Here is a 12,521-nt window from a genome sequence, read left to right on the forward strand (position 1 = left end):
GTCGAAAGACCGCTGAGGGTATTTTGGGATTTGCCCTGGGCTGGCGGGCGGCCGCCAAAAGGCCGCCCGCCAGCCCAGGGCAAATCAACCTTCCCACTAAGATGCCGGCTCAGAATTGAGCCGGCGGAGTGGGAAGGTGCGACGGGTGCAGTTGCACCCGTCGCGTATTTCAGTGTCTGCTAGGCAGACACTGAAATACTTTGTGGGGCCCTCTTACGGGGGCCCCTGCCGTGCCCATGCCATTGGCATGGGCACGGCAGGGGCCCCCATCGGCCCCGCGGCACCCCCTACCACCATCCTGTTCCTGGCGGGCGAACCGCCAGGAACAGGATGGCGGTAGGGGGTGTCAGAATCCCCCATGGCGGCGCAGCAAGCTGCGCCGCCATGGGGGATTCTAAGGGCAGCGGTAAACCGGCGGGAGACCGCCGGTTTACCCTTTCTGACCGCGGCCAAACCGCCGCGGTCAGAATGCCCTGCGGGGCACCGCCGGTCTGTCGGCGGTGCTCCCGCCGACCCTGGCCCCGGCGGTCTGAGACCGCCGGGGTTAGAATGAGGGCCTGTGTCACTAGTTGGCAGAAGTATACACTCTTGTCCAAGTAGGGACCACAATCCTAGTCAGGGTAAGTCACAACAGAACTCAAATGCACATGTGCATACCCTCTGGTAGCTTGGCACAGAGCAGGCATGATTAACGTAGAAGGCAATGTATAACATATTTGTGCAATAACTCATACATTAACACAGTGAAAACACCACAAATATACACCACACAGGTTAAGAAAATAAATAATATTTATCTGAATAAAATAAGGTTGGTATGTTCTTCCAGCACAGTCAAAGTACAGCAGGCAGCAGGGCAACAGCAGAGCAGCAGTTCTTCTCAGCAAAGCAGTCCAGATGAGTCCTTTGCGCAGCCAGGCAGCTCCTCTGACAGAGTTCAGCTGTAAAATCCAGAAGTGTCTGATTTGGTGGGGGCAGAGCCCAGTTTATATACCCAAAAATGCCTTTGAAGTGGGGAAAACTTCAAAGAGTGGTTTTGAGGTGCACAAGTTCCCCTTTCAACCCAGTCCTGTCTGCCATGATCCCTGTAGGGGGGCATCAGTCCTTTGTGTGATGGCAGGTCACTGGCCTTTGAAATGTAAGAGAAAGACCCTCCACCCTTTCTGCCCAGGGAGACCCATTGAGTATGCAGATCAATGCAGATGTGCCTGAGTGTCCTATTTTTATGGATGTCTGGGTGAAATGCACAAGGGGAGCTGTCAACCATCACAAAACAGATGTAGATCGGAGACAGGGTGTAAGGCACAGATGGTAGTAAGTGCAGAGAAATGTCCACTTTCTAAAAGTGGCATTCCTAAAATAGTAATATTAAATCCAACTTCACCAATAAGCAGGATTTTCTATTACCATTCTGGCCATACCAAACATGACAGGGCTACTCCTTCCAGATCAGAATCAACCACTTAAAAGTGTATGAGGGTTGTTCTAAAGCTAGTCTATGAGAGGGGCAGGCTTCACAGTAGAGAAAAACAAATTTGTGAGTTTTTCACTACCAGGACATCTAAAACACGAAGTACATGTCCTGCCTTTTACCTACATAGCACCCTGCCCTATGGGTTACCTAGGGCCTACCTTAGGGGTGACTTATATGAAGAAAAAGGGGAGCTTAAGGCTTGGCAAGTATTTTTATATGCAGGGGAGGGTCCTTCGCTATGGCGAAGGAGCGTTACCCCCCTGGCCAAGAGCCAAGAGATGAAAAATGAAATGATAGTTCCACTATTGTTTCATTTTTTCATCTGCTGGTTCAGCCAGCAGTACGGGGGAGGGGAGGGGCTGGACCACAAAAGGTGGGAGGGGGGAGTAGGGGAGAGTGCACTAAGTACACATGTGTGTTTGGCCGGCAGTCTAAGTCCGGCCAAACACACATGCACACTTAGGTTTCTCCAACCCACCTATATACACATCCATGCTGGAAAAACTGCACAGACCCCAAGCTTGTGTCTGAGCGGCAGTGACAGCCACTCAGACCAATCCTGACGCTGCTTACATGCTGTGCTTAGCATATGAGCAGCATAAGGATTGCTGAGGAGCATGTGCTGGTGTCCCAGTGAATGCTGGGACGCCACATGGAGGGAAGAGGAGCGTGAGGCAGCAGGAGACAGATAGGGAAAAGGTACTTTTTTTTTCTTTTTTTTCGTTTGTCCCCTTCCCCCATCCCTCCCTTTGAGATTTGCAGTGGCCGCTGCTGTTTACATGCCAAGTCAAAGTGGCAGTGAGACTGCACACACAGGCCTTGCAATGACAAGCCTGAGACATGGTTAAGGGGCTACTTATGTGGGTGGCACAGTCAGAGCTGTAGGCCCACTAGTAGCATTTAATTTACAGGCCATGGGCACATTTAGTGCACTTTAGTAGGGACTTACAGGTAAATTAAATATGCCAATTGGGTAGGAAGCAATGTTACCATGTTTAGGGGGAGAGAGCACATGCACTTTAGCACTGGTCAGCAGTGGTAAAGTGTGCAGAGTACTAAAACCAGAAAAAACAGGGTCAGAAAATGGAGGGAGGCAGGCAAAAAGTTGGGGGATGACCTATCAGGTCTAACACAGGGAAATTGTACATTCTAACGCAGGAATTGCAACATCACGTTCTAGTGTGGAGTCATGATTCCGCTCTGACTGGACACCCAGGTATGCAAAAGACTTTAGAAAACTGTTCACAAACATTTTGGTGGAAAACCATGCGCCAAGATGTTTATGGCCATGTAAATTCATGTCCAACCTGTGCTTGGAATAAATCCTCACACCTCGCTCCCGCTGGTCTTCTCCAACCCTTGCCAATTCCCCCTAAACCATGACACACAATCAGCATGGATTTTATTACAGACTTACCAGAATCTAACAAACATACTACCATGTTAGTTGTAGGAGACCTCTTGTCAAAAATTGCTCATTTCGTGCCACTCAAGAAATTACCAACGGTTGCTGAGCTTAGCACACTGTTCCTACACCATATAGTCAAACTCCATGGCTTGCACACAAAAAGTATCTCTGATTGTGGAAGTCAGTCCACATCAAGATTCTGGAAGGCCTTTTGTTCTTCACTTGGTATAGAAATAGCCCTGTCCACTGCTTACCACCCTCAAATGGATGGTCAAATGGAGAAAGTTAACCAGACATTAGAAAAAACACTCAGGTGCCTCCTGTCCTCACTAAGAGGGACTTGGGACCAAGCACTGCCATTGGCAGAATTCACATATAATAGCTCGATCCACTCAGGGTTAGGGTGCTCACCATTTTATTTTCTCACCGGCACCCATTCCTGTAATCTCCTGGTAACCCTTCCAAACTTAGCCCCTTCAGTCCCCTTTGTTACTGAATGATTAAAGATTTTACAGGACATTCAATGGAAAGCGAAACACAAGCTAGCTAAACACGAGACCCAAATGAAATTACAAGCTTACAAACACAGAAACCCTGAAGCTGTGTACTAAATTGGAGATTTAGTATGGCTCTCCACTCATTACATTACCCTAGCAGGTCCCAGAAAACTCCAACCACGTTATCTAGGGCCATTCAAGATCACAAAAGTCTTAGGAGCAGTTACAATGAAGCTGCAGCTACCTCCCGAATATACAATACACTCAGTATTTCATTTATCTCTGTTGGACCCCTACAACCCAAACAATAGACCTGACTCACCATCCCCGCCAGTCATTGTCAATGGGCATCAGGAATATGAGGTACCTCGCATTTTAAATGCTAAGCGAATCCATGGTAAAGTGCATTATCTGATTGACTTGAAAGGATATGATCCTTCTGAGCGTTTTTGGGAACCCGTATCTTTCATTCATGCCCCTCGTTTGGTGCAACAATTTCATCTGTTAAATCCTATGAAACCACGCCCAGCACGTCGGCCTTTGGGGAGGAGAACTGTTGTGAGTACGCTAGCACATCCAAGAGCTCGATTACAGTAAGATGCTGCTGCTTGTAACATTCAGACTTATTTGGGTATACTCAATACATCCTTGAATATTAAGTTTGCAATAACTAATGCTTGTTAAATGTCTCATTTATTATAACCAATGCCTGTTGATTATGCACATTGTATTCCACCTGCTCCAACTGTAACTTCCAAAACATGTGCTCCTCACAGTGTGATCTGTATTGAACATGTGCCACAATCAGGAGGGTAATTGCTCATTTCCTCAACAAGCAACTAACTGCCTTTCCAACTGCTTCAACTGTAACTGCCAAAACGTGCTCATTGCTTATTTTCTTAACAGGCAATCAACTGCCAAAAGGCACATGTGAACATTTGTTTATTTAAGGATGCTTGTGAGTCTGAAGCCTTGCTTGGTTTCGTACCTATTGCTCTGCTCACCGGTTTCCAGTCAAGTCAAGTTCCTTGTCCTCTAACCTCCCTCCAGCCGAGTTCCAGTGCAAGTCAAGTTCCTTGTTCTCCAGCCTGCCTCTAGTCGAGTTACAGTGCTCCTCGTTCTCAGACCAGCTTCCATTCAAGTTCCAGCATTCCTCGTCCTCCGGACAGCCTCCAGTAGAGGTCTGGCGATCCTCGCCCTCCATTGGCTTCCTGCAGAGTGCCGGCTCTCCTCTCCCGTCTTCTGCCGATGATCCTGTATTTCCTGTAAAAGAGAGCAAATAAGAAAGGTGAAAAAAACCCTATTTGGGTTCTTCTGAACTTTTCAAGCAAATAACTTTATTTTAAGGTAAAGATTAATCGCTTAAATGAAAGAAAACGTTTATCCTGAAAACTCAGGAAAATCACAATCAAGGGTAAAACCTTTTCGACTAAAAGGATACACACGATCCTCCATAAAGAATGTTAGTGAACTAACATATTTAAAGAGAATTCTTCTAAAGGGACAATCACAATGGGATTCAGAATGAAACAGTGAGAATAGTTTTTACGAATCTAAAAGACTTGGGAGCGTTTTTTATTAGAAATATTTAAAGCTCAACTTAAATGGATGGCTGTTTTCAAATGGGTGCATAAAAGACAAAACAAATAACAAAATTAGATGGGCGTAGACATCATCTCATGAGACCAATGAGGTGCTTCTTCATTTAAAAAGGAAGGATTAAGTTGAATACCTGTGAGGTGAGCTTTCCCTTGTAAGAAGTGGTAATCTAAAACCAGGCTTATTGGCTTTGGCAACGCTAATATCTTCTTTTCTATACCTGCTTTCAAAACTATTTATATTCTAGCTGTTTACTTAGTAACGTATTGTGTTTTTTAAATGATTTTTTGTGATTAAATGCAATTTTAATTCAATAAATCGAACCAGTCATTGTCGTGGTGTTATTACTTTAATGTGTTTTACCTGGCATCTTTCTATGGCAAAGCCTCTATTTACCTCGCCGACACCAACATCAAATCTAGTAGTTATTCCGCCTGTAGAGTTTACAGTCTGGTTTCATAGGCACCATCTACTTTAACAGTATTGACAGATATTATTTATAAACAGTGACCACTGTAATCACTTACTTTTCCATTCATTTTTTGGAAAAAACGACTCCGACTTCAAGTTTCGGTTGAGTCTGTAAAGTATGTGTACCTAAAATGGAGAGCCTTTCGCTTTCCAAGCACAGACAAGAGATGCCCCTGCATCTGTCTCGGATACAAGCTCCCTGATTCAACGCGGGATGCACATGTACCGTAAGTATCCAGTACCGATCACGCAACTACATTCTCACTAGGAATACAGGCAGGTGCAAAGGTGACCCCCTGGGAGAGCACAGATGGCTTTGTAAGTCAAGACAATGTTAACAGTTTGAGTTGAGCCGGCTAGGTTTTAAAAATCAATCCGCAGGTGTCTAGGCTGTTCTGCTTGAAAGACGGGCACGTTCGGTGCGCACTTAGGATACAGAGTTAAGAATGACCAAAACTAAGAAGTCTGTATGGTAGGTAATGTGTTTATTTTAGCCCTTGACGTTTAACAGCTCACACGTGTCATCTGCCGCGGCATCTCCGTGCGCAGCGTCGTGCAGGTACACGCAGATGATGAGCTGTGAGCGCAGTGACCCCTGAGCGCTGTGTATAGGGGTTTGTGGCAGGCAGTTTAACTTCACAGTGGCTGGAGAAAGAAGCGACGGAAGCTCATAAGGACACAGCCGTACCGGAAGAGTGACTATTGCGCTCTCACCATCTGATGATCAGGAGAAACCAAGGTCATGTGGTACTTGAAATCTCGTCAAGGATTCATTTCATGCAGGACTCATTATTCCCTTCTCATGCTCATCCCCTCCACAGATAGCCCAATCTATCGTCATCTGCCAGCCCCCTCCCATCCTCCTGCGCGCTGAGCTCTAATCTTTTAACTTATTTATTTTGCAGTTGATTAAATCTTGCAAGGGTGGGCCTTCTGTCCGCTGGAAGGCGATGAGAGAACAGTTCGAATTTCTCTAGTACTGACGTGTGCACTGGACGAGAGACTAGTGTAACCTTCTTTTTCCGAAGGGAGCAATTCTTTTCGACGCTTTCCTGACGCGAAACGAGCGCCGTTAGCCGGAGAATCATCTCACCTCCTGCACAGGGTCCGCTCCCATCTTTTGGAACTGCCATCCCTTGCTTCGGACGCCTGCTCTGACACGCGAAGACACCCGCAGCTCTTGCTCACTGGTACAGTACGAATGCTCACCTTGTATTTTGAGGTGTATGTAGGGAGTTGTTGTCATGTCTCCGTTGGGATAGGCTGCACGACTTGCCTGGCTCCCTGTCATATGTATCAATAAATACTTTCAAAAGTGAAAGTACTGGATATTCACATGGTTATTTTATCATGATCTCTGTAATGTTGTGTAAGTTACTGAACATGCCTACCCTCCATCTGGTGAATGTCGTGTGAGACATGTCCTGCACTGAAACTCACACAGTGCACAGCAAGGTAGCATTTACACCCTGAGTGCCCCCAGCTACGAATTCAAGGAGCGAGCTTGTCTCTTTAGGAGACACCATCTATCTGAGAAAAAAAAAACAAGGCTTAGGTGGCTGAGCCCAAAGGATGGCTGGCCCAGTGGGTGTATGCTCGGGAGCGTTAAGGATATGCAGCCCAGTTTACCTGAAAAGAGCTGGAGTCCAGTTAATACAATGAAACAGAAAGGGCTGCAGAGTCGTTTAGGAGAGAATCCCTACTTCCCTGCAGTTTCCAAAGGCATGCACAACTACCCAGAAGTGGCCAAGAATATGGTCTGAAATTGAAAGTAATCCACTTTAGACTTCCTGTGGGACTTGTTTCTCCTGTGGTCCAAGAGGAACACCAAGGTTCCCCCTACCACTAACATCACCCCCACAGAAGTAAGGCAAGATGAGAAATGGCAATTAGACACCTTAGAGTTATCTCACACAGTGAAGCAGAGCTAGACTGTGCAGAGAAGCGGCCAGGCTAAAATACCTTACAAGGATCTGGCCACCTGAAAGTTACCCAAGAATTCCACCCACATCCCTCTCCCCTGCAGAGTTTTAACCACCAACTGACAGCACCCCAACTTGGGTCAAGTTCAAACAAATATTCTTTGATCTAGTTATACAAGTTTAAAGTGCCCTTGTCACTCCATACCTATCCCAAGGTTTCTCTGGGATGTTGGCCTGTGGGCACCTGCCAATGACACTGAAAACAAATAGCAATATGCAGGTATTTAAGATAGATACTCTCTTAATTGATTAGCTTCGTTGGGTGCCAGCCATGACCCCATCCAATTTCTCAGCAGCTGCGTCATCAAGAGCATTGAGTTTGACCAATTTGTGTTACTCCGTTGACACCATAAATAAAGACCCTTAGGTACCGTCCACATTCAGGGGTTTACCTGCTATAGTGGATTCATATCGCTGTAATTTAATGATTTTCAGCAGCCTTTGTCAGCCAGAGTACCAACCTTTTGGGTTGATTTGCCATATCTAGTTATTTTGTGTGTTAATATGTCATTACTTTGTTCCTCTGCCTTGAATACTCAGCCTCTCTACTCTTTGAGTATGATGTAGTTTTGGATAATAAAGTTACAATGCCATAGCAGCCGGTCCTGGAACAGCACCAGCAGCATTCACCACAGATATTGCCCAGTATCACTGGCTGCTCCTTGCCCTAGTGACGAGGTGACAAAGACTCGGAGACGTGGCCTTTGAAATTGAATTGCTTCACTTGTTTCGTTTATACCCTTCTTCGCTTCCCCCATCACCTGTATGCTTGAGTCCCTCTTTTGAGGACATGCAGGGAGAGGAGAGAGATGTGTGTGTGTGAGAGGGGCTGTTCTTGACTTTCTTTCGTACCTTACACCTCCTTAGCTTCTGAGGTACCGCCGTCAGTTGGTGACGAAAACTTTGCGGGAGAGCAGGCTGCTTGCTCGCACAGACTAATACTCTGCCCGGGGGCGTAGCTTCATTGGGGGGGGGGGGCACCCACGGAATACATGGATTATTGGATTCTCTAGTGAATAGTTAGATACGGGTGCTTTCTGGCGGGTATGGTGAAGAGTCTTTCGGATTTCACCACAGACTTTTACATGCACACACAGACAAAAACATGCACACACACTCCTCGCTGTTTTGAAGTTCTTAGAACAGTTGGTTATTTTACAACATCTTTTTTTTTTAGGTAAAACTAAACTGCACTGCTCTCCCTTTCCACTGCCCCTTAGGCCCCCTCCTGACCTGCTTCTCATATAGTGTATATTACCATGATACGTCACCGTGATTGTTGGAAATTGTGAAGCTCACACTCTGATCTTACTGACCACGCTAGGCCTTCTCCTTTCCTATTTTGCCTTACCTCTGTTTCAGTCATTATCGTTTTGTCGTGTTTGAGTTAAGGCAAAGGGAAGGGTAGAAAGAAATATGTGCCTTTTTAAAGAGAGATTTTTCCAACAATTAGGAGTTTGCCCAGTGGCGCAGCAAAATAAATTGGTCACAAATTTCCTGGTTTGGTAGTAGAAAAAGCTGCTCTGTTTGATGTGCAGTAGCTGCTGAACCCCTTGTAGCCAGAGGCCCCAGAGCTACTGCACTATTTTTTTAAATATATTTTATTATTTTTATTTCTCAAAAAACAAATGATGCGGAGTTACCCAGTAAATCATTGCAGTATAGGTCTCAGATCTTCATTATTCCCATTGATCATATCAGTCTATCATGCATGCATGCAAGCAGTAGTGTATAAATAGCTTTGTCAATGTAGAATGCCTCTAACTGGGTAATAAATAACAGCCATAACTGCAATGCTTCTGCCACTACGGAATAACATTTGTAAATCGTTTTTTTCCCAATGCCACCCGGTTTATATCTGAAATATCAACCTTAAACATACTGTGGAAACTTAATCATTTGTCTCCAAATAACAGTGTATGAGTTCTGAAAATAAACACATTTTCGTCTCAACTATACACTCAGTTTTGGTATACGTATTTTAATTCAACCAACTAAAAGCTTCTAATTTAGTAATCTGGGCTGAACACAGGTGAGGTTCTAACAGATAACTGGAGATCTTATCAGTAGCTCCCGAGCTACTCGTTAGAGAAGCTGCTCTAGAGCATTCTTATCTGCAAGTCTGCTTTTCCTCCAAAGTAATAATGTTGTACATGGTACCTCTTCCGCTAGCCAGAATCCTAATTTGTTTTTCACATATATTACTGCACATGCAGCTACTGGACTCTTGGTTACCCGTTTACCTGTATATAATGCATGCACATATCCCTTTTGCCCAAATTCTAATAATATCCAATCACACCCCTGGTTCATATTGAGGCGAGAAAGCCCCGTCAATCACAATTAATAATTGCACGTCTTCATAGTACCTTCTAGTGTTCAGCAGCGTAACTCCTCCCTTGTTTGTCCTCCGCTGTAGCATGGACAGAGATTCGTTGTGCTCTCTCTTGCCATACCAGGACCTTATTAGATTATCAAATCTCTAAAATAATCTCTGTGGGATTGGACATGGTGCATTCCGTTTACTATATTGGAAACAGAGGAGGATAATGATTTTAAAAAGTGCCTTCGGCCTAATAGTTAACTCTTCAGTTTACTCCAAAGGGATACCTGCAGCCGTTCCCATCCAGTGTAGACTCCAGAATGTAGCTGTACAATCAAGTAGAATCAATTGACATCTGTAGCTTCTCGTCATTAAAATGATCTGCTTCATTCTTACAAAGAATGTCTGCAGCTGTTGCTGAGATTATTCTTCTACCGGGTAGAGTAACAACTTTGAGCCTTTTATGCCAGTCTGATTATTGCTCATAAATATTTATCATTGTACCTCTGGATTCAAACGTCTGGGTCAGCCACGTAAGATAACTTCGGTGTACAGCGATATCCAATCTTCACCAATCCTAAAATCATCTCCAGCTGCTGAAGCGCCTCTACGTACCTACTTGGCCAGTGACTCCTTTACTATGGCGAATGGGACAAGGGACAGTGGTCATCCCTGCCTAGTTCCTCGATGAGTGAAAAACGTTTTGGATTCGCACCTGGCTCTGACCTTGGGGGAGGAGGGGCGCTGTGCTTATAAATAACTTACAATTTTAAAAACACCTGCTGCAAAGCTCCTTGTGCATCCAGAAGTTTTTGAGGCAGCAGTAAAAATGTCATCATAACTCTGGTGATTAATGTTCCAGTTGGAGAGAGATCGGAGATTTTTGTCAAGTGGCAATTTGACTCATTATAAAGTAGCACAGAGGGTTAATATGCTTGCTATAAAGAATGCGTACATGCAGATCACAGAACGTTGGCACTGTAGGAGGGTGGTAGTGAGGAAATCCATGGGCGAGCTCATTAGTGGGAGGGACACCAAAAAGCAGTTGTCACACCGGGCATCGCTAGCGCTCAAGCCGGTCGAGACTTTGTCCGTGAGTGTCTTGTATACCAGGTTGATCTGGGACCTAAAGGTGGGTCCTACCGCCATACAGCTATGTACCTTGAAGATAAAAGGTTATTCAATAGAAACAAAATACTTTTTTGCATTAATCAACATTATAGCTATTGGTGCACACACCTCGCATGTACAGAGACTTAAATAGTGTGCTCAAACTGAAATCTATTAGAACAGCGTGACATAAACAAAGACTGGTCTCAGTGGATAAACGTTGACAAGAGGTGGAGTATCTTATTTGTTATGGTTTTAGCCAATATTTTTGTTTCCTCAGTAAACAATGATATCAGTCGGTTTGAAGAACATTTGTCCCATCTTTACCTCCTTTACAGATTAGTGCCATTGGATCAGTTCTTAGATTTCTTAAATCTGTTGTCAATTTGCCGCCTTTTGCAACATCCAGAAACATATTAAATAAAGGGGTTGAAGTTGTGCCCAGGATTTTATTTATAAACTTCCACGGGTAACCCACTTGGATCCAGCACCTTGCTGAATTATAGCTGACCTGCGGCAGGTAGAACTTCTTTAAGTGAAATGTCCCTTTATACCTCCTTCAATTGGGGACCCCCTCAGTCAGTTCAGAAGGATTTCAGCACCCTCTTTTCTATTTTTAATTTAGAGCTATAAAAAGCCTGAAAATATTCTCCAAAATGGTTGGTTACCTCCTTATTCATGAGGACATGACCTCTCTTTTCATCTCGTGTCACTTAAACGTGCTGAATAGCGTCCTCTTTTCTTGGCAACTAAACAATTAATTTGCGTGTTTTGTCTACAACACATAATCTCTTTTGTGTGGCAATGTGATGCTCTTTTGTCTCATGAGTGAGTAAATAAGTCATAATTAACACTTGCAGATGACACCTGCTGCTGGTCTTATGTGAAATGCGACAATCCATCCAAAAAAAAGACATGATAAATCAACAAAATAGTCCCATGTGTTAACTTTTGCTGCCAACATCTGCTGTGATCTGTTTGTAGATAACCCATTTGAATCCTGGCCAGCTCAGCTTCCATCCTTATAAGATTACTAAACTGAATACTGTTATATATGGTAGCACTTATTTACAACGCTTAGAAACTACAAAAATGTGTGATGAAGCACAATATAAAACATGAATATTGATATAAAAAACTGGCAAGTCACTGCAGTTTGAGATAGTCTACATTTTAATTCAGCAGTTGTAAACCATAAATGGTCAAATACTGAAAGTGATCAAAGTGCTTAGAAAGTGAAGATATTATGTCTTAGTAAGATGCTATGCTAAATTTACTCAACCTTAGATAATAAGGAAAAATGAGTATTGTAGACTTCAGTCAGACCAGTTTAGGCTTAGCGGTAGGGACCCTAACAAATTGAGAATGGCATCCATCAGAAGTACCAAATGTATTGCTGGGTGGAGAAGTCTGGTGGCTAGCAGAAAGCGACGGGTTCTCCCACCTGCACACAGATGACAGAGCACTCTGCGGTGCACCTCCCATGACTCCGAAGGATCCAAGAATTCACTCCTCACTCCTGCATGTGTGGGCGGCCAGGACATGTGTGGGGAAGTGAACTCCATGAGTATTTGGACAGAGGTGTCTCTAGAAATGAATATTAGGGCAGCTACCCACTGGGCAACCGATAAAACTGGTGGGGCCAACCACAAAGGAT

The 12,521-nt window shown here is 44.4% G+C and overlaps 1 protein-coding gene across 1 annotated transcript in view; it reads left to right on the forward strand.

Annotated features, from left to right (window-relative positions):
* The first annotated feature begins 6,340 nt into the window (after positions 1-6,340).
* Positions 6,341-12,521, forward strand: part of LOC138246326 (excitatory amino acid transporter 2-like) — a 1,049,947-nt gene continuing 1,043,766 nt past the window's right edge. The window contains exon 1 of the mRNA XM_069200834.1: positions 6,341-6,639. The gene's annotated coding sequence lies outside the window, so the exon portion shown is untranslated. The remainder of the gene's footprint in view (positions 6,640-12,521) is intronic.

Source organism: Pleurodeles waltl, chromosome 7 (assembly GCF_031143425.1).
Source record: "Pleurodeles waltl isolate 20211129_DDA chromosome 7, aPleWal1.hap1.20221129, whole genome shotgun sequence".
NCBI lineage: Eukaryota > Metazoa > Chordata > Amphibia > Caudata > Salamandridae > Pleurodeles > Pleurodeles waltl.